We start from the raw sequence: 24,333 nt of genomic DNA, 5'->3' as shown, positions 1-24,333 counted from the left end.
AACCCTTTCACTGTGACAATACAGAAGGTTAAGATGCATGGGGGGTTGGTGTTTGTTGTGCTTACTCCACACTACAGTGCACCCAAAGCAAAGTCTGTTGCTTTTTACAGTGGTCCCTTTTTATTAACTTTACATTAGTTGTGTGGCTAAAGAAGGAGGAGCTGGGTATCCGGCAGGGGCGGATTTAGGATTGTAGGAGATCCGGGGCTTAGCCCAGATAGGCACTAGAGAACACTTAAATTCACACCCTTTAATTAATGAAGCAAACAATAATAATAATTAATAATAATAATAATACACTGTATTCGTATAGCACCTTTCATACAAGAATTGCAGCTTAAAGTGCTTCACAGCAGTAAAAAGAAAAGACAGGCATAAAATGAGCACAACATTGGTAGATCAAGAGCAATGCATAAAGTGCAGACATAAAGCATAAAATAGATAGCAGCAAAATAGACAAGTCAAGGTAAGACATAGAGCATTAAATCACATCGTTTTCCATATTAGGATCTAAGATCTAGTGTTAACTCGCTGAACGTTGAGCGCCAGGACCCGTGAAAACCAGAGTATAGTCGGGTTTTCATCATTGTTTCTCTTATTCGATATTTCCATTCATAAAAACATGCCGGCAACCTATGTTATCACTGGGGATGGGTCTGAGATCTCAAAAGTCCAATACCGCCACCTAACGCCTTGCGACCGCTATTGCACTCCATTTGAAACGATGTGGCTTGGTGTCTGGGCCGATCTGCGGCTTGCGGGCGGGGTCTAACTACTCGGTCAAGCCAAGCGCTTATAACGCATGCATCGACGAAGGTCGGGTTCATGTTCAATGCTGGATTACGTTGGCACCTTGAGCGACATCAGTACTTGGAATGGCGATCAGATAATTGGAATATTCTTTTCGGGACAGATCCTGGTCAAGGTAAGGACTATATGGTATCAATATAGCGTTGATCCAAAAATTCCTTCATGCTGATCGTGTGTGTGTGTGTGGCGTGTTCCGTTGGTTGCGATCAAAGCACGGAGGGGCGCCCCCCCCCCCCCCCCCCCCTTCATGCATCCATGATGAAACATAATACGGATAATCAAAATTTGATTTGAGAACAGTAGCTAGTCCAGGGAAGAAATGATAACACGTTTACTAGAATACACGTTGCCGGCCATTATGGAGCATTTTGGAAATGACACCAGACGACCCTGAGACTACACTCATATTCACAACGGTATAAAACGGAAATGTATAGATGGAAAAATTATCTGTTTTTTGCATCTTGACCGGAAGAAACTCAATGACAATCGACTATATTATTAGATCCATAGCTATAATATATAATATAGCTTTAGGCCTGCAAACACAGCCATGTATCCCCATGTTAAAATGCGCTGGCCTTTCAACAGTAACAGTAAACAGCGCCATCTGGCGCTGAAAGTGTTAATATGCGTCTTTGTTTATGGTTTGATGATCACTGATACAAAGTAAAATAGTGCATTGCAATAAAATAGTTATCATCGTATTTTTTCGGGAGGCCGGTAAGGAGTGCATTACAGTAGTCGAGTCGGCTTGAGATAAAGGCATGGATCTGGTTTTCAGCGTCCTTTTGATTTATAAATGGCCGTACTTTAGCTATGTTTCTAAGGTGGAAGAATTACGTTTTTGTCAACTTGTTGATTGTGATTTAAAGCTTAGGTCTGAGTCTACCATGACACCAAGACTTAACTCACTCAAATACAGTTAGCAGCTGGATAGACCACAGATGGAAATTAGCTTCTGCTAAATCTGGTGCAAACATATTTTCATGTAACAATGATTAATTGTCCAAAAAAATATATATAATATATATATATAATTTTAATATTATTATTATTATATATATTTTTTAAGTAGATTCAGGGCTTTTCAGAAAACATTCGGGGCTTGAGCCCAAGTAGCCACCTGCTAGCCCCGCCCCTGGTATCCGGTATGAAGCACGGCATGAGTTGTGCTGAGAAAGGACCTCTCAACAGCAACATCAGCAGTGTTGGGCAGTAACACGTTACTTAGAAAACGTACGTGTTACTCTCATATTATTACTTTCCTTGTTGAGTAAAGTAAGGCGTTACAATTTCCAAAATAATAAGAATATTTTCCAAAGTAATTATATTACAGTTACTAATCCAAGTAACGCTGCGTTACATCGTTGGCATTTTTTCCCCCCTATAACGATCATCATCATCATCAACCTTTATTTATACTCGAAAAGACAATTGAGGTCACCCTCATTTTCAATGTCGTCGAGACTTTACAGACACAAGCACACACTTCTACAATATAACAATAATAAATATGAATAACTATCTATTGTAGCGCTGAGAGAAAGGAGTCGGAGGCGGTGTCTCGAAGTTAAACCTTATTCCTTTATTATTCATCAGCGTAACAACAAGTCGACATAGTCGTGTCGACAGTAAGTAAGAATGCCGGTGGCAGGAAGTGCCACACTATAAATCGTCCGGGGGGAACTACTATTCCCAACAACAGTTCTGTGTGAATTATGTACAGTCACTACACAAGCCCCCCCAGAATTCTCCCATAGTCAAAATCCCCCCGGCGTGTGCGGAAAGCCGGGGGCGGGGAAGGCGGAGCGGTGTAAGTGCCCGTGCCGTCCACGACACCCGGGGGCACGAAACGGCCTCGGCGAGCGCGGAAAACCGGGGGCGGAGAGGGGAAAGCGTCGCAAGCGCCCGTACCCTCTCCGACACCCGGGGGCACTGGCATCGGTGATGCTGCCGGTGGCTCTGTGGGAGGTGGCTCCCGGGGCAACGGCGGACGACCCCTGTGGGGGGGAAGGGCCAACTCCAAAGGTTGGGAAACGTCTACGTGAGCGGGCTTGATCCTGTCTATTGACACGGCCTCCGTCCTACCGCCCATGTCGACCATGAGGTCCTTATTACCGTGTCGCAGGACCCTAAACGGGCCATCGTAAGGGGGGCGTAGGGGCCCACGGTGCGTGTCGTGGCGAACAAAAACATACTCCGCCGTGTGCAGGCTGCGCGGCACCCGGGAAATGGGGGTACCATGCTGCGACGTGGGAATCGGGGCGAAGGTCTGAGCCGCTTCCCGCAGGGTGGAACGCTGGCTGGCCACGGACCAAGGGGTTGTCGCGTCCGGAATGAAATCCCCCGGGACGCGCAACGTCTGGCCGTATAACATTTCCGCGGACGAGGACTGCAGGTCTTCCTTGGGGGCGCTCCTAAGTCCGAGCATGACCCACGGCAGCTTATCCACTCAGTTGCCGTCCGTCAGGCCTGCGCGCAGCGCCGCCTTCATGGACCGGTGGAAACGTTCGCATAGCCCGTTGGCCTGCGGGTGGTACGCGGTTGTACGGTGCAGCTTAACCCCCAGGCCGCTGGCGACCGCGTTCCAGAGCTCCGAGGTGAACTGCGAGCCCCGGTCGGAGGAGAGGTCGGACGGGGTACCGAAACGTGCAATCTACGTGCTTCCGCGGGCCACGTCGGAAGAAGATGTCGAGGCGAGGGGAACGGCTTCCGGCCATCGGGTGGTCCTGTCCACCATAGTGAACAGGTAGGTAAACCCGTGAGAGGAAGGAAGCGGGCCCACGAGGTCAACATTGACGTGGTCGAATCTCCTCTCGGAACTACGAATGTCACAAGCGGGGCCTTGGTATGTCGGTGCACTTTAGCCCGTTGGCAGGACACACACGCGTCGACCCAGGCCATCGCGTCTTTCTTGAGCCCTCGCCACACAAATTTCTGTGACACCAACCTGCTCGAAGGCTTCCTACCGGGGTGAGACAGGTCGTGCACCGCCTCGAAAGCCCGCCTGCGCCAGCCTATAGGGACCAGCGGCCGGGGTTGCCCGGTGGAGAGGTCACAGAGCAGGGACGCGCCCGAGCCGCCAATCGCGACGTCTCTGAGGCGCAGACTGGTATCCGCTGTCCTGAGGGCCTGGATGTCGTGGTCGGAGGCCTGTTCCGAGCCCATGGCGACGTAGTCGAGGCCCAGTTGCACAGCTCCGATGACGACCCTGGATAGGCAGTCTGCGACCACGTTGGCTTTCCCGGCGATATGCCGTATGTCTGTCGTGTATTCAGAAATGTACGAGAGTTGGCGCTGTTGTCGCGCGGACCACGGTTCAGCCACCTTGGACATGGAGAACGTGAGGGGTTTGTGGTCGACGAAGGCCGTAAACTCCCGGCCCTCCAGCATGAAAGGAAAATGGCGCATCGCCAACCAGAGGCCTAGGAGCTCTTTGTCAAATGCGCTGTACTTGCGCTCCTACCCGTAGGTCCAATTTCTAGTCTAGGGGGGGCGTGCTTTTGCTGTCGCAGCCCCTGACCTCTGGAACAGCATCCCCACGTCCATCACATCTGCCCCCTCCATCGAGTCTTTTAAATCTAAACTCAACACCCACCTATACTCACTCTGACTCTTGCCTTGCTCGTTTTGACGTGTTGTTCTGTTTATTTGTCTGTCCGTTGGTTGTTTATATGTTCTGTTTATTTTATACTTTAGAACTTTCCTTTGTTTTTAGCTATGCGACTTGAGTGAGTGTGAAGCACTTTGGTTGACAAGTGTCATGTCTATATGTGCTAAACAAATACATTTGATTGATTGATTGAACCACTGAAACAATCACAGCCAGACCCCCAGCACTTTGCACACCTCCCAAAACAAACCACTCCTCTATTAGCACTAGTCTGAAACTTAATACATGTTGGCTAAAACAAACAACCCAAATAAACCCACCCGCTGAAGCAGTTGTGTCTCCTTTGTCACCTCTCTATATTAGAGCCTTTTCATTTAGATGAATATGAGTTATGATAGTGTTATGAGTGGGAACCCTTGACATTTAAAGGTATGGGTGAATAAATGTTAATTATAAATATGGGACAAGGAGGATTTACATTACGCTATTTGTGGCTTGTGTAGGCGGACAGTCTGTTGCTAACCTCCCAAATGTCTCTGCCAATCTCAGAACTTGGTCTGTCGGATCCGTCCCAAGTTTGTCTGAACCTTCAGTTGGTTTTGACTTAATTAAGGCTACATTTAATTACTATCTCTTTATGGTTTGAAGGAGGAATACCTTATTTCAATCTTTATTTAATCTTGAGGATCGTTGTGATCTCTAGCCCTAGAGAACATCGTGGATTTTGTTTTGCTTGCATTAAATACAGGCTTAAGGCCAATAAGCGTGTCTTGCAGAGCATTAAATGAGAGTTGTAGGTTCGCAATGGCTAGTTCTACTGAGTCAGCAATACAATAGACAATAATGTGATCCACATAAAGATGACCTTAACATCCACTCAAAGGTTTGATTGATTGAAAATGTTATTAACAGATTGCAGAATGGGTACAATACAGTAGGGCTAAATACAAACAACTGCTAAGAGGATGCAGACCAGAAAAATACTTTTGTCTTGTTTACATACGGATCCTCCATTTTCAATTCATCAGGACATTTATGACATACAAGACATACAAATATACAGTACTGTTTAAGAAAAAGAGATCATAAAAAAATATACATCCGAAGGGGAAGAAACTGTACATTGTAGGGGGTTGGGTTGAGTGGGGGTTTGACATTTACCGGGGCTAGTTTCTAATTGCAGCCACCCGTAGGTGCTCTGTGAGCACGGTTTTGAAGGAGGGTAGGGATTCACATTCCTTCATGGCTGTGGGTAGGGCGTTCTACATTATTGTGGCATAATTGCGAAACGTGTTTAGCCGGACGTGTTTAGGTAGGACAATATCATTCATATAAATGGTAAATAAGACAGGACCCAGGCTTGATGCCTGCACCATGCCTTTTTTAATGGGCAAGAATTCTGACATGGGTGTTGGAGCCAAATGTATGATTTTGTTTACTTTGTAAATACTTGTATAGGTCTATAGTCTATATTTCATATATTTCATACATAGCCTATAGAAGCACTTAAAATGCCAAAATCTATATAATCACTGTTAGTGCCAAATGTATGGTTTTGAAGTTATTATTATTATTATTATTATTATTATTATTATTATTATTATTATTATTATTATTATTATTATTATTATTATTATTATTATTATTATTATTATTATTATTATTATTATTATTATTATTATTATTATTATTATTATTATTATTATTATTATTATTATTATTATTATTATTATTATTATTATTATTATTATTATTATTATTATTATTATTATTATTATTATTATTATTATTATTATTATTATTATTATTATTATTATTATTATTATTATTATTATTATTATTATTATTATTATTATTATTATTATTATTATTATTATTATTATTATTATTATTATTATTATTATTATTATTATTATTATTATTATTATTATTATTATTATTATTATTATTATTATTATTATTATTATTATTATTATTATTATTGTTATCGATATGAATGAAGTCATGACTTATATAAATAATGGGTTTTGTGATCATGTATTGTTGTAATTATTATATTTTTGATAAGCTAATTATGAGATGCCAATGAGATGCATGTGGCTAATTTGGGGAACAGGCATCAGGTGTTTAAAATGGGCTGGCCGTCACACAGCCAGTGTTCTAAGAATGTTTGGTATGTGGCGACACGTTTTTTTGACCGCTGCATACCGACAACCAAATACAAGCCCTGTAGGTGGGGGGTTGCTTGATCTCCCGACTTCACTGGAAGGATGAGACAAGGTGTATCATCTGTTTTGTGCGCAACAGAGGGAACATGTATGCGCGCGCGCGTGTGCGCGGGAGCGCGCTTGCGCGGGCGTTTGGCCTTCGCCCATATTACGACTGCACCCCTAAGAGCAGCCTATGTTTTGATTCTACAATATGATTTCGCCGTCAAACGGTAAGATAAACATTTCCTATGGTTCATTGTGGGGATTATTGGAATCCGAAGATCTAAATGGAAAATATGAAAGGAAAATAAATGTGATATACAAAATCCGATCTCCCGAGTGCTGCTATCTGAGCGCGTCAACCAAGCGCATACTAGTAGAACCAGAAGATGCATTTACGTTGTATAAGGATTGCATCTTTATAGTCAAAAAACCCTGCTGCTTGTTGATGAAATGGACGTTGTACATGTTTCGCGCTGCGAATGGAAAGCGAGCGGTATCTGACATTTACTACGGATCCAATACTTCCGCGTTGCCGTGTTGTTTATGAATGAATGCGCTCCGCCCTCCGCTGAACGGCTGTATCCAACGTGTCACCGCGGTGTGTGTAAAAGCATAAAGGGAGGTTTCAATGCACCCAGAAGGACTGCATGAATGAAGTGCATTTAAAACGCGCAACGCGGCTGAAGTAAAATAAAACTGAAACGTGGTGTTGGTGTTTTTTTGTGAATGGAGAAAATGCCTGATCAATTGAAAGAAGGGGGTTCTGAACAATCGAAGGAAGAGGGTGGAGCTGAGCATGAAGAGAGAGAGTTGGAAAAGAAAAAAGAAAAGCTCAAATGTTTAAAGGCTTCCAGAAGTGCAAGACTGGGTTTAATAACCAAAATGAAAAATGAAATAACACAATTAATGCAAAATGTGTGCAATGTTGAATTGGTGAGATCCAAACTGTAAAATGAACTTCCACGATTGTGCAGTGACCTGGGTACATGCAATGACTTGCTGTGTGAATTACTGACCATAGAGGAGATGCAAAGTGATCAAGTTGACTGGTATGACCCCAAAGTGGAGTCTCTTCTGGAGTACAAGGCTACAGTTAAAAATTTGATTTCTGCTGCTTCCGTTCAGAGTGAATCAAATGTTGTAAAACCACGTGACAGAGTTTCACGGAGGTCAAGGTCAAGGTCAAGCATCTCCGGATCATCTCTTGGCTCACTAAAGGTTACTCTGGAATGTAAGGAGGCGGAGCTTTTGGCAAGAGCTGACAGGTTGGCACAGCAACAAGCTATGGAAAGGGAGGAAGCCAAGCTTGAAGCTGACAGGTTGGCACGGCAGCAAGCTATGGAAAGGGAGGAAGCCAAGCTTGAAGCCAAGCTGAAGGCAAATCGGAAGCAGTTTGAACTGGAAACGGAAATAGCAGCAAATGCTGCAAAACTGAGTGTCATAAGGAAATATGAGCATTCTGATGTACAACCTGCCACTGCCATGCTCCCACATCCCACCATGCCCCATTTAGAAGATGGGATGAACGACTATCTGGAACATGGACTACTTGACATAGAAGATGATGGGCTTGTGGATGTGCATGGTCAGGATCTATTTTCAAGCACAAACCTGGAACCTGAGTTCATTCAGCTGTCTCCCCCAACTATACAGAGGGCAGCTATCAGAGTGGGTAACCCCAACGATAAAACAAGCATCCTCAATGTAGTTGGAGCTACTTCCAACTTCCAAAGTCTTGTACAGAATACACAAGAAAACACAAGCTCCAGTGCACAAGCCACAAAGGCCCAGCCAAGGCAGTTGCCACCCCCATCCAGCAGCTCATCTTCCGGCTCTGGAGGAGATGAAATGAGCAACCTGGTAAAAATTATGGAAAAACAAAACGTGATAACCGAAACACTTGTTAAACAACAGAAGATGTCTTCATTACCGCCACTCAGTATCCCAACATTTAATGGAGATCCTTTAAATTACCAGTTCTTTATCAGAGCATTTGAACATTGTATTGAGAAGAAGACAGAGGACAGTAAGGACAGGCTTTATTTTTTGGAGCAATACACTGTAAACCAACCAAGAGAGCTGGTGCGTAGTTGCCAGTACATGCAACCTGATGCAGGATATACAGAGGCAAAAAAGTTGTTGAAGCACCATTTCGGAGATGATTATCAGATCGCCACGGCCTACATCAACAAGGCTCTCAGTTGGTCGTTTATCAAAGCCGAAGACCCAGAAGCTTTAAAGGCCTTCTCAGTATTTCTCAGCAGCTGTCTGAACACAATGGATACAGTGGACTACATGCAAGAAATGGATCACCCAACTAATTTGAAAGCCGTTCTCTCCAAGCTCCCATATACATTCAAAGAGAAATGGCGAGCTATAGCTTGTGACATACAAGAAAGAGAGAAGAGAAGAGCCAAGTTTAAAGACCTGGTGCTGTTCATAGATAAACAGTCAAGGATTCTTTCCCACCCTGTGTTTGGTAACCTCAAAGATTCTCATGCCACCACAGCGGCCAAAACCATTTATACTCCTGCGCCTACTGCATCCAGCACAACCAGCCTAAGGGCCAAACAGAGTATGAGTGGTTTTGCCACAAGTGTAACAACGCTACAGGCAGCTACTGAAACAACAACACCACCAGCAGCAATGGGACCGAAAGACAAAAGGGTTAATCGGCTGCCCAACCGCTGCATGTTTTGTCAGGGAGAGCACACTATTGCCACGTGCCTTAAGATCCTCAAGAAAGCCCACAAGGACAGGCTGGAGTTTCTGAAGACTAAGGGGCTGTGCTTTGGATGTTTGGATCTAGGGCACATGAGTAAGGGTTGTACTCAGAGGCTTACCTGTAAGGAGTGCAAACTAAAACACCCCACAATCTTGCACATCGCTAAAAGGCCACAGCAAATTGAAAAGGCTGTAGCAAGTGCTGCTTCCAGTGTGGACTTGGTGGACAGGGGTAAGGATGGACGGAAGGATACTGGGACGGGGAGCCCGAAGGCATACTAGCAATTGTGCCTGTAAAAGTGAAAGCACAAAAGGGTAATAACATCATAACGACTTATGCGTTCCTAGACACTGGAAGCACTGCAACCTTTTGCACTGAAGCACTTCTACAGCAGCTCCAAGTAACCGGCCGAAAGGCAGAAATACTGTTGAAAACGCTAAACAAGGATGAATCCACTAAAACCTCTGTCGCATCTGACCTGGAAATATGTGGTCTGGAGAGTGATGAGTATGTGCAGCTTCCACATGTGTACACTCAGAAGGAGATTCCAGTGCGTAAAGATAACATACCCACCCAAAAGGATGTGAATTCATGGCCGTACCTGAGGGAAGACATCAGGATCCCTCAGATTGATGCAGAAATTGGTCTGCTAATTGGATGCAACGTGCCAAAAGTTCTAGAGCCATTGAGAGTCATTAACAGCCGAGGGAATGGCCCATACGCCGTTAAGACTATCCTGGGTTGGACGGTAAATGGACCGCTAAGGACGATGGTTCCATCCCGCACTAGAAAACCTGTCATAAGTGCAAACGGAATATCCGTCACAAGACTGGAGGAACTGCTGCAGCAGCAAGTCAAGCTCGACCTCTCGGGACACAGGCACGAGGAAAGGAAGGAAATGTCCAAAGAAGACTATACGTTTTTGGAGTTAGTCTCCAACTCGGTCACACTGGTGGATGGACATTATGCTATTGGGCTCCCACTGAGAGAAGAGCAACTTGAGCTCCCCAACAATCGTGGTGTTGCGGAACAAAGAGCTTCAAACTTAAAGAGAACGTTTCAAAGGAACAATAAGTTTGATGAAGACTACAAAGTTTTCAGAAAAAAAAGAAAAAAGAAGAAACTTGACAGAAGGAGATGTAGTCCTCATCATCGACGACACCTCTCCAAGAAACTCTTGGTTAATGGGCCAAGTCACTCAAGTCCTACCGGATGCAGGATGATTCGTGCGGCAAGTGCTGGTTAGGACAAAGACGAGCACACTTCGCCGGCCAATCTCAAAGCTGGTTCTGCTGGTAGAGGCCCAAGAGGAACCACAGCCTGCATCCACTCCCTTCTCCTCACCCTAAGATGGCCCTTACCGTGCCCCCCACCTCCCAAGAAGACACACCCCCCCCCTCCCAAGAAGACACCCCCCCCCCCCCGCCCCCAAGAAGACACACTACCCCCCCCATCCTCAAGAAGACACACTACCCCTCCCCCCTTTACACAGGCACACATTACACGCATCGACTATACACACTATTTTGTAGATGAACTATGCGCTACGTTTTTTTCACATTCGCGCTACGCTCAAGGAGCAGAAGATTGGACAGTGTGCAATGTGACGCGGACTTATTGTAAAACAAAGATGTATTGTGTTGGCTCCGTTAAGCATGTTTTTGGTAATTGCCATGTAAGATTCCACGACAATTAGGGGCCGGATTTGGAGCCAAATGTATGATTTTGTTTACTTTGTAAATAATTGTATAGGTCTATAGTCTATATTTCATATATTTCATACATAGCCTATAGAAGCACTTAAAATGCCAAAATCTATATAATCACTGTTAGTGCCAAATGTATGGTTTTGAAGTTATTATTATTTTTATTATTATTATTGTTATCGATATGAATGAAGTCATGATAAATAATGGGTTTTGTGATCATGTATTGTTGTAATTATTATATTTTTGATAAGCTAATTATGAGATGCCAATGAGATGCTTGTGGCTAATTTGGGGAACAGGCATCAGGTGTTTAAAATGGGCTGGCCGTCACACAGCCAGTGTTCTAAGAATGTTTGGTATGTGGCGACACGATTTTTTGACCGCTGCAGAGCAGCCTATGTTTTGATTCTACAATATGATTTCGCCGTCAAACGGTAAGATAAACATTTCCTATGGTTCATTGTGGGGATTATTGGAATCCGAAGATCTAAATGGAAAATATGAAAGAAAATAAATGTGATATACAAAATCCGATCTCCCGAGTGCTGCTATCTGAGTGCGTCAACCAAGCGCATACCAGTAGAACCAGAAGATGCATTTACGTTGTATAAGGATTGCATCTTTAATGGGCTTTCCCAGTTTTCACACACTGAAGTCTCTCAGACAGATAAGCTATTTGCGTTATAAGCGTTTGCATCAAATCCAACACTTTATCGTCAATGGTCAACTGTATCAATGCTTTTGATAGATCTACAAATAAGGCTGCACAATGTTTTCTTTTATCTAGGGTGGACACACTACAGCATATGATTTACAACTAAAGAAGTTGCTAAGATCGTGCTACACTACACAGCATATCATTTACAACTAAAGAAGTTGCTAAGATCATGCTATGATTTGCCCTGAAACCAGCTTGGCATTGACTTAATAGAGAATGATTTGAGATAACATTTTCTGTTGGTTATTTACGAATGATTCCAGGATTTTAGGTAGACAGGACAGTTTGGAGATTGGTCTATAGTTATTCCGGTCAGTCTCGTATGGGGGGTCAAGAAGTTTAACCACTACCTGTATGGTCAAAGGTTCACGCTTCTGACAGACCATCAGCCTCTCATATCTATCTTCAATCCCCGGAAAGGTGTTCCGATAATGACGGCGCAGCGGCTACAGCGGTGGTCACTCTTCCTGGGGGCACATCAGTATGACATCGAGTTCAAGGGGACGAAACAGCATGGGAATGCTGACGGACTGTCACGTCTACCCCTGCAAACCGCAGAGACAGCTGTTTCACACCACAATCGTCAACCAGCTGCCAGTGACCAACGCTCTCATCCAAAGAGAGACACGCAACGACCCCACACTGTCACAGATCTATGACATCACTGTGAAGGGGTGGCCACGACATGGTAACTCGATGTATCCAGCATTCTCAGCGAGGAGAGAGCAACTGTCAGTGTGCCAGGGAACGCTGATGTGTGGTTCACGAGTAGTGATTCCGTCCAAGCTGCGCTCCAGAGTGTTAGAAGCATTACATGAAGGACACCTGGGAACCGTAAAGATAAAGAGCCTGGGCCGCAGTTATATGTGGTGGCAAGGAATCGATAAGCAAATCGAGGACATGGCAAAGAGCTGCCCCGGATGTCAGAAGATGCAGAATGCACCACCACAGGCTGCTCTACATCCATGGGAATGGCCATCATCACTGTGGCAGCGAGTACACCTTGATTTCGCAGGACCATTCAAAGACTCAATGTTCTTGATCGCTGTAGCATTCAAAATGGCCGGAAGTGATCAAAATGAAGTCAACTACATCTGAGAAGACCATTTCTGTGCTGAGGACTGTGTTCGCCAGGAATGGTTTAGCACAACAGATATGCACGGACAATGGACGCCAGTTCGTTTTGGATGAATTCCAGACGTTTGTAAAGAGAAATGGAATCAAGCACTTCACATCTGCACCATACCATCCAGCCACGAATGGCTTGGCAGAAAGATTTGTGCAGACATTCAAGAAAGAAATCAAAGCAATGGATAATGAAGATCTACCGATCCAGCACAAAATCGACAAATTCCTTTTTGCATATCGCAATGCCACACACGCCACTACCAACCAGACGCCAGCGATGCTGTTTCTCAAAAGAAACCTGAGATCTCACATGGACCTTCTCAAACCAGATGTGCGACGTGACGTGGAGGACAAACAGTTCAAACATCTCAACGACAAACCAACAAGGAGCTTCAAAGTAGGACAGACAGTTCTCGCTCGTGATTATCGGAAGGACAAGTGGAACACCGGAACAATCACTTCACGTGATGGACCACTGATGTATACGGTGGACATGGGAGATGATGTATGGAGACGTCATGTTGACCAGATCCTGGACACTCAGGTACAGAATAGTGTGTCACCTGGCCTGGACTCACCTGAGCAGGAAATAGACAATCCAGTTTTCTCAGCACCACCCACCACAGCGCCGTCCGAGACTGAGAGCTCTACCTCACCACCTGCGATGTCTCCACAGCCCGGTTCCCCGCTCTCGAGCGAGCCAGTGAGACGCTACCCAGAGAGGCAGCGTAAACAGCCTCAGAGACTTGATCTGTAGCCTAAAGGCCATGTTGTTGTTGTGTGTTCAGACATGTTGGAAAACATAATGTCATAGTTAATAGACATTTGGTTAAGGGTTGATGTAGGCCATACATTTATTGTGGAAACATTTATTGTTATTACTTGTGTTTATATAGGCCTACCGTTAAGCTAAAGGGGGAGGATGTGTAATGTATGGAGTTTGTACAGGGACTACTTAACGTTAGTCTACATACGCCCCTCTTGTCATGCATGCTTACGTTACGCACAGGTCATATGAATGTACTGCCGGGTTGGGGGTACGTCATTAAAGCCATGGGTTCAACGCTAACGTACAGTTTCTACATCAAATGTATATACTCTCTTTTCTGGACTCTTTTTGTATCACAAACAGTACTGTATTTGCACATCTGATATGTCATACATGTATAGATGTAGCAGTACTGTCTATCTGTATGTCATGTCATGATGAATTGTAAATGGGGGACCCTGATGTAAACAAGACGAAAGTCTTTCTCAGGTCTGCATCCCCTTAACAATTGTATGTATTGAGCTGTACTGTACTGTACCCATTCTGCAATCTGTTAATAAAGTTTTCAATCAATCAATCAATCAATCTCCATCTCCGTGATTATTGTATTATGTAGTTGTGTAATTAGACAACATACACGACAGTAATGAAGATACATGAGTCGTGTCCCAAGTGCTAGGAACTATGCCTGTTGACAAATAAAGATGTTTTAAGCTATTTGCACTGTACTGTGTAGAACATCATCATCAACAACAATAACAACAACAATAAGAATGAATTAGCATTGGATGACCTTTATAATGCTTTACCTTCACAAACATTAATTAATGTAAGGAAAGAGCAGAGACAAAGGTAGGAGGGCCACCATGTTTGTATTCTCTATAATATAGAGCCTCTTGCCTCAGACAGCATACACAGGCTCATCATCCTTTACCCACAGTATATTACACAGTTGTTTCATAGTCAACTATTAAAATTCAACAGTTTAGCAGAGTGTTCACATCCCTTGTTGCGATAGATGTGCTGTAGCCCTGCCAACTCAGCACTCAGACAAACCACAGTCTGCTGTGCCAACAGGTCCAAGTACTGTCAATGTAATTAATGTGCTCCTCTTTGTTTTCCTTTCTAATCACGCCTCCCGTCCTTCCCAGATCCACTCATTCTGTCATTCAGAACCTTCGTCAGGCCTCTCCGCGCTACAGCTGTGGGACAGGATGGGCCTTTTGATGGATACCTTGCCGACTGGCGGGCTAATGAGGGTGGGGGGCGCGTGTGAAGTGCGTGGTGCGCGCCGCGGCGTCCAGGCCGTGAACAGAAATAATGAACTAGGCCCCTGTCTTTGACCTACAGCTAACGCTGCGGCCCCTCCCTCTCACCCTCGTGTCTCACCCCCCCCCCCCCCCCCCCCCGCGCCACACAGAGCAGGAGTGGGTCTAACGCTGCGGCCCCTCCCTCTCACCCTCGTGTCTCACCCCCCCCCCCCCCTGCCACACAGAGCAGGAGTGTGCCCACGCTGCAGCCCCTCCCTCTCACCCCCCCCCCCCCCCCCCACACAGAGCAGGGGTGTGCCCACGCTGCAGCCCCTCCCTCTCACCCCCCCCCCCCCCCCCCCCACACGCCCTGTCCTTTAGACGACACAGAGGACGTGATGTCTGGGAGACGTGTCAATGTCAGTAAACACGGGACGCTGTTTCCCGCAACTACTCGGCAAATGCAATCTTCTTTTTTTAATGCGTAATTGTTGATTTAGTAGCTTTTGAGACGACTAGTTGCCTGCTCAAGCCATCTAATGATTACATTACAGGGGTCCAGGGCTAATTGCAGCAAAGCTCAAAATGACCGTGTGCACGGCCGCCTCAGAATCCCATTAACGTACATCTCCATGTGGACGCATCTGCCAAATAGTTTACAGTGTAGGGTGTAAGCTTGCATATTTATGTCGTGGATTATGATACACACACACACACACACACACAAGCAAGCACAAATGAATGTGCAGACACAGTCGCACACCCCGTGCTGTAAAAGGTGACTTTTGAGGCGTTACGGATAAAAACAATTGGATTGGCCAGAGAAGGCCCTGAATTCATTGCAAATTTGCCACAACAAGCTGTCCTGGAGGATGAAGAGCAGACGAGCTTCACCATATCATATGTATTTATTTACCTTTAGTTATTCATGGACGGTTGACTGAACAGACAGTCGCACCTGAGGTTCCCAGTACGACTTCCAATGGCAGCTCCGCAGGAGCGGTTGGGGGTTTGGCGCCTTGCTCAAGAGCATTTCCGTTTACTGTTTATTTTTTTTCTTGTATCTTTATTGTAATTGTATTGCCTATATTCATGTATTTTTACTATTACCATGCCCATACCTGTACCTCCCCTCCCCCCTCCCAGACGCCCAGATTTCCCCAAGGGGATGTTGTGGACTATTCAAATGAGCCAAGACGGTAAGCGGTAGGAATGCAGATGAGTCAATTTGTATATATATAAAAATATAGAACATAGTTTATTTCTGTTTCCACAGAGCTCAGTTTACAATCAGACATGCTAAACGTCTGACCAGAAAGTGAGAAAGAGCTCAGACAGACATTAAATTAATAACCAACATGACGAACATGAGATACCACATATGACAGAAATGAAAACAAAGAATGGGTCTCTATGGCTTTGTTATTATGACGTCACACTAGAACTGGAGAGGAGAAGAGCTTGGACCTCTCATATCTGTTCTGGGAACAGAGGAACAGAGGACCAGAGGAACAGGACCTCTCATATCTGTTCTGGGACCAGAGGACCAGGACCAGGACCAGGACCTCTCATATCTGTTCTGGGAACAGAGGACCAGGACCTCTCATATCTGTTCTGTGAACAGAGGAACAGAGGACCAGGACCAGGACCTCTCATATCTGTTCTGGGAACAGAGGACCAGGACCTCTCATATCTGTTCTGGGAACAGAGGACCAGGAACAGGACCTCTCATATCTGTTCTGGGAACAGGGGACCTGGACCTCTCATATCTGTTCTGGGAACAGAGGACCAGGACCAGGACCTCTCATATCTGTTCTGGGAACAGAGGACCAGGGGAACAGGACCTCTCATATCTGTTCTGGGAACAGAGGAACAGGGGACCTGGACCTCTCATATCTGTTCTGGGAACAGAGGACCAGGACCAGGACCTCTCATATCTGTTCTGGGAACAGAGGACCAGGGGAACAGGACCTCTCATATCTGTTCTGGGAACAGAGGACCAGAGGAACAGGACCTCTCATATCTGTTCTGGGAACAGAGGAACAGAGGACCTGGACCTCTCATATCTGTTCTGGGAACAGAGGACCAGAGGAACAGGACCTCTCATATCTGTTCTGGGAACAGAGGACCAGGACCAGGACCTCTCATATCTGTTCTGGGAACCAGTGATGCCGGTAACGCGTTACTAAGTAACGCGTTATTGTAATCTGATTACTTTCCCCCGAAAATAGTAATCTAACGCGTTAATCTTTAAAAGCCAGTAATCTGATTGCAGTTACTTGTCCAAGTGGCTGTGCATTACTATTTCGTTACTATCTCATCATAAATTCATAATGCAGGCGGAATGCAGTATTTTATTTCGTTTTCGACAGTCAAAAATACATTTTGAGCTGTTTTTCTTTTGGGAGTGACGTAGTGTGGCAGTGAAAGGGTTACACAAGAATGTGTCCCCGCGGCGTGACTGGACACTCTGTCTGTGAGTGACATCTGCTTTGGTCCAATCACATTCCCCATCCACAGTCTGCGAATCAGAGGCAGAGTAGGGCGGGTCTTCACAGCACGTCATGTGACATATGCGCCAATCGTGTGACAGCAGGGCTCCGTCGTCGGAGAATTCCACCCCAAAACGCTTGGCAAAATTAAAAGTGAGTTTCTGTTCAGACTTCCATCCCAAAACGCTCGTATAGCCTCAGTCACTACTTCACGTTCATATGCGGAGGAAACAAAATACTGTCTACCGCTAAAAACAGCACATCCAATTGCATTGAAAGCATCTGGAATCACAACACTGGGGGACCCTGATGTAAACAAGACAAAAGTCTTTCTCTGGTCTGCATCCCCTTAACAATTGTATGTATTGAGCTGTACTGTACTGTACCCATTCTGCAATCTGTTAATACAGTTTTCATTCATTCATTCATTCATTCATTCATTCATTCACTAGCCGACGCTTCGACTAGGTACAGGAGGACTCGGAGGCCAGCCAAACAGCAAAAGAGAGAGATTGTTTCTTTCCCTTTTGATTAATGTATATTTGATGGTGGCAGAGCAAAAGCTCTTATTTGCCAGATTTACAGTTAATTTACATGTTAAAGAGAGACTGATTGTATGTTTATAGAGAGACATTTATAAAAACAATTGAATAGTTACAGTTGATATAATTGAATAGTTCAGCCTGCATTTGTTAGATGTGAATGGATATACACTGGTTTTGTAAAACCACTGGCTGGCTGCTCTAATGCTGTGAGCATCATAGACTGTTGCTTTACCATACTTGATGGTACAGAAGCTGAAGCACTAGTTTAACAATTTACGTTATGTGCAGAGAAACAAGTTAAAAACAATTTATGCACTTTCAATAAAGCGTTTAAAAAAAACGGTTGGGGGAACGACAACGACTTCGTAACCTAGTTACTTTCAAAGTAACTAAGTTACTCTGATAATCAAGTAATCAGTAAAGTAACTTGGATTACTTTTTAAAGGAGTAATCAATAATCAGTAATCGGATTACTTTTACAAGTAATCTGTGGCATCACTGCTGGGAACAGAGGAACAGAGGAACAGGAGCTCTCATATCTGTTCTGGGAACAGAGGACCAGGACCAGGACCTCTCATATCTGTTCTGGGAACAGAGGACCAGGACCAGGACCTCTCATATCTGTTCTGGGAACAGAGGACCAGGAACAGGACCTCTCATATCTGTTCTGGGAACAGAGGAACAGAGGACCTGGACCTCTCATATCTGTTCTGGGAACAGGGGACCAGGACCAGGACCTCTCATATCTGTTCTGGGAACAGAGGAACAGGAACAGGACCTCTCATATCTGTTCTGGGAACAGAGGACCAGGACCAGGACCTCTCATATCTGTTCTGGGAACAGAGGACCAGGGGAACAGGACCTCTCATATCTGTTCTGGGAACAGAGGACCAGGACCAGGACCTCTCATATCTGTTCTGGGAACAGAGGACCAGGGGAACAGGACCTCTCATATCTGTTCTGGGAACAGAGGACCAGGAACAGGACCTCTCATATCTGTTCTGGGAACAGAGGACCAGGACCAGGACCTCTCATATCTGTTCTGGGACCAGAGGACCAGGACCAGGACCTCTCATATCTGTTCTGGGAACAGAGGACCAGGACCAGGACCTCTCATATCTGTTCTGGGAACAGAGGACCAGGACCAGGACCTCTCATATCTGTTCTGGGAACAGAGGACCAGGACCAGGACCTCTCATATCTGTTCTGGGAACAGAGGACCAGGACCAGGACCTCTCATATCTGTTCTGGGAACAGAGGACCAGGACCAGGACCTCTCATATCTGTTCTGGGAACAGAGGACCAGGGGAACAGGACCTCTCATATCTGTTCTGGGAACAGAGGACCAGGACCAGGACCTCTCATATCTGTTCTGGGAACAGAGGACCAGGACCAGGACCTCTCATATCTGTTCTGGGAACAGAGGACCAGGGGAACAGGACCTCTCATATCTGTTCTGGGAACAGAGGACCAGGAACAGGACCTCTCATATCTGTTCTGGGAACAGAGGACCAGGACCAGGACCTCTCATATCTGTTCTGGGACCAGAGGACCAGGACCAGGAGCTCTCATATCTGTTCTGGGAACAGAGGACCAGGACCATGACCTCTCATATCTGTTCTGGGACCAGAGGAACAGAGGAACAGAGGAACAGAGGAACAGAGGAACAGAGGAACAGAGGAACAGGAGCCGTAAAAGCAACACAACAGATTCAAAGGGGAAAACGCCAACCGGCGTGTATTTATTTATTAAATAAATAAACAAACAAAAAACAACTGAACAAACAACAACTGTGGTGGTGTAGTGTGGGTAGGTCTGTAAGCTGGTGACTATGTGTGTGTGTTTAACAAATGTAGAATGGAGTCTTACCGTGTTGTATAATGTGATGGGTCAAGGAAGTCTAAAACAACTCCTGGGAATAGTCGGGGGTCCGGGGTCTTAATAGGAGAGGGAATCGTGTTCGTTGGTTGACTTTTTTGATTACATTGGATGCCATCTTGTCACAGGAAAGATTTGCCTCTAGGATGGAACCCAGGTATGTAATTTCATCTTTCCTTGTGACAATATTGTCACCCACTGCAACAGAGAAGCCGTCGGTCTTGCCGAGTTTGTTATTTGATCCGAAGAGAATGGACTCTGTTTTACCCAGGTGTAATTGTCACCAGACCCCAATGAAAAGCACCCCAGTCTGCCGCTAGGGAGTGCAAGCGCACAGGTGTACCTTCCAAAGAGCCCAGCTGACCTACCACAACAGATTCCCCAGGACCACAGACAGACAAGGAGAGAATGTTTAGCAAAAACAAGCAATACTTTATTACATAATAATGGTATTTAAGCAAAACAGGCAATACTTTAATACATAATATACAAATTCATAAATCTACCTAAACACTATTCGACTAGATTAAAATACCCACGCCCCTAGGCCTAGGGTAGTTAAAAATGAGGAAGCGCTCAATGCCCTGACGGCCCACCCCAGGCTACCTGTCCCCGCCCCTGAGGCACTACACACGTGAAGAAGAGTGCTCACACTGCACACGGGTCGATGACTATCACCCAACTAGTCTAGAATCACACTACACCTTAAAACACAGTTCACTGCAAATAGCCTAAAATATATATATATATATATATATATATATATATATATATATATATATATATATATATATATATATATATATATATATCACACCATCTCTCGGGGAGTCACGGCAAATGATTATAGAGAACACATGTTATGTCAATACACACTGGGTGTCACACAGCAAACTAAGGGGGCTGGGATGCGTGAACACTTAAGGTAACTAACTTGCGTTCAGCGGTTTGTTCAGCGTTTCTCTGATTGGCCACGACGACCCACGTGACCGCGCGCTAGCACTCCCCCTTATCCACGCCTGCCGCTCTGTGTGTTGCAGCGCGCGGCAGAGCGGCAGGCGTCCCTGTGTGTTCTCGCCTTCCTCAATTTATACGCATGGAAGTATTGACTACGCCGTAACGAATCATTAAAAAAATATACCGTTAACTGGAATATGTTGTGCCTTTACACATATGTTGGATTATGTAATGTACTTCCATGCGTATAAATTGAGGAAGGCGAGAACACACAGGGACCTCTGCCGCTCTGCCGCGCGCGGCGTCGTGGCCAATCAGAGAAACGCTGAACGCAAGTTAGTTACCTTAAGTGTTCACGCGGCTGGGATAGGATAGTGTGTGCTGCTCACCACTAGGGGTTATGACCAGGCCTAGAATACTCCTCTCATATCCTAACCTAGGTTTGGGGCAGTGGAAGTGCTGAGTCACAAACAATACAAAAAGGTTAATTATGACCGGGGCCCGAAGGTGAGGGCCGGAAGGACGCCTCCCTCTTCCGCTCCCGTAGCCCCTCACGCCTTCGGGCTAAAACCGTTCTGTCTGTTTAGTGTACTCCAAGCGAGGGCGTATAGTAATGTCCTCCCGCCTGAAATGGAGAGCAAAGTCAGTAACAGCAAAGTCCCCCGTTCGCGGGTTAGTCACAATGCACAATTATATATCCTCCACACGATAAAAAGGAGAGGCAGTTCACAGAGGGAGGAGCGTCCCAAATACTGTGCTCCAATCTTCCACAGTTTACTGGCTTACTGCATGCCGTTCTGATAATCCACAGCTCCACACAGTTAATATCATTCACAATTCCAATGCAGTCACTGTTCTTCTATTCCTCCACTGACCGCTCGGGAAACAGTTCGCTTGTCATATTCTGATCTTGTATCCATGTACTCACGGCGTGCAGCGTTGCGACAATGTCTCTCCTGTCTGCGGCTGCACCCGTTCCACAGCAGGGTGAACACAGCAGTCTGCAGCAGGAACATGTTCCACTGGAGAAAAGCACAAGACAAAGAGTTGCGTGTCCCAGTACTCCCGCAGCTCGGCGTCCTCCGGGGTCGTCCTCTCGACTCTCGTTCTGTCTACTGCTCCGGGTTTCGTCCTTCTGTGTCTCGCGCCCAGCTGTCAATACTCGCCACCTTTTTGAGCGAGTTTGCGGGGTTCCAGGGCACCGCCCCTATGCGCCAGCCAGCCAATCAGCTTCCTCCAACGGCGGCACAGCCTGTAACGCAAGAGAGGGAACTCCCATGGGTCCCACCGCTCAATGAATACACACACCTGACTAATGCTCTGCACTCGCCTGATATCAATTACTCCAGCGCATATCACCACATCAGCGGGACGGCTCCTCCCCTCTCCACTGGAACACCACGGACCTCATCCTGACAAGGGAAGAATGGACAGCATAGCACGGCATGGCTATAGGAAATGACCATAAATACATATATTACATATGCACTTGCCTGACCACACTGCCAGGTACAGCTATAGATCCTCACAGGACCATCACTGGGGCGCGGCCTCCTCTCAGGGTCCAGCAGGGACATCAGCACCCACCCCCGTCCGCGACATAATGATACAGTAGTTTGTTATCAGCGAGCCACGTGCAGATTCTGCCCAGTTCTGAGCTGAGGGTTGGTTCAACCTGTAACTTGTTCTTGTCAGAGACCAGCAGGGCTGAGTCGTCCACGAACAGGAACAAGTTGCAGTCACAGGGATCAATAACGGAATATCTTATCTTATCTCATTTCAACAGTAGTTGTTGGGGGTGGGGACAGGTTAGTGTAGACAGCTGGTGTAATGTATTTGCTTTGGGGCCACTGTGATTTCAGCGTTTATTTCCGGGCTTGTACAGAGTCAGGCGTGGCCCCCATTGCTTTACACTAGCATTGTGGCTAACTAGCCCGAGCTGTGAAGAACAGCATGGATTGTGCTGAGAAAGGACTCAACCGATCAATAACATAATTGATAGGAGGATAGGATGTAGGAAGATGGGCTAGGGGTGTTCTCGGCGTTGCTGCCGGCTTGGCCGGCCGTCATACTAACACAACTGGCAGTGTTAGAGGGTGGGAAAGCCGGTGGGTGGGGATTGGACATTGTGGACAGCGACTCCTACAGGTCGGTTGGGTGACTCCGGTGCGGCGGAAACAGGAAGTATCGGGGGCAGCGTGAGCCTCCCACGCGTTACTCCTCGCCACTGAGAGTTCGAGCTGTTGTGATGAAAAGATGCCACAGGCTGCCTCCTCGTGTACCGGACGGGACACATGATGCAAGGCTTCTATCCTCACTACAGCCGACCAGTGGGAGGCATAGTCTAGCAACGTCCAAGACAGGGGAGGGAAGAATTGGAAATATGAAATTGGGATGGGAGAAAAATAGAAAATTAGGAGAAAAAGTGGATAAAAAAAAAAGATGTTCTAACAGAAAGAGGTGAAACCCTGATGATTAATTTGTTCATTAGGATGTGGCAGCAAAGCCGTTGGGATAGAAACTCCACCACCATCAACGCTCTGACATGTGCAGGTTTTGCTGACAGAGTGAATCTGTGGCTCAGTAGATGGTTAGGTGATGTCAGAGAGATGAACAGATGGCCAGAGCAAAACAACCAAACAAGAAACCTAGAGAATAATGTGGTTTCCAATAACAAAACAACTTTGAATTGTGAAATTGAATTCGCTTTCCAGTGAGTTGTCACTACGGCACACAGGTGAGGCTGCGCTTCATCTTGAGACACCGTGGCTGATGGATGAAAGGATGTCGAGCCATTGTTATTTTGGACATCCGGGTTGAGAAAGGGAGTGTTATTAATATAAACTATATAAAAACGGGTAATCTTGACCATGTTTCTATTTGTTTTAGCAAGGAGGTAAACCACTGTGGATGATGGTCCCATGATGGCCCACGCCTTTATGGGGCCCTAAACATCATTTGATTTGGGGGCCTCCAAATGTATTGGGGTGTGTTTTGCTGTCTGGCACTACCTCTTAAGGGGTTAAAATCCTGAAAAGGAATGAATATATGAATATGAATATGTATGGTGAGGACCGAAGTTATTAATGGTATTCATTAAAAATGTTTTAGAACAATACATGAATAGGTACTATTTCTATGGCAGTGTACATTTGTGTACACAAGGGAGACTATTGAGCTATTATGATACAATATGTCACTGCACAAAAAAAATGTATGTATCAAAATACCTTTTGCTGCCAATCTTTGACACAGACTCTGATAATCTATTTTGCATGTATTGGATGGAAAATAATTAACTTGTTGTGTTTTTTGTCTTAAATAAAAATCTACGTTTAATCACAAAAGTTGGCATTTAAAATCCTGAAAAGGAATGAATATTTGCTATGTATGGTGAGGACTGAAGTTAATAATGGTATTCATGATTATAATTTTAACAATACAATAATGGGTTATATTTCTATGGCAGTCTTTATTGTGTGTACATTTGTGTACACAAGGGAGACAGATTGAAAGAACCTGC

This window comes from Notolepis coatsorum (genome assembly GCF_963971535.1).
Source record: "Notolepis coatsorum genome assembly, contig: SUPER_15_unloc_1, whole genome shotgun sequence".
NCBI classification, from domain to species: Eukaryota; Metazoa; Chordata; class Actinopteri; order Aulopiformes; family Paralepididae; genus Notolepis; species Notolepis coatsorum.
This window is presented reverse-complemented; position numbering follows the sequence as displayed.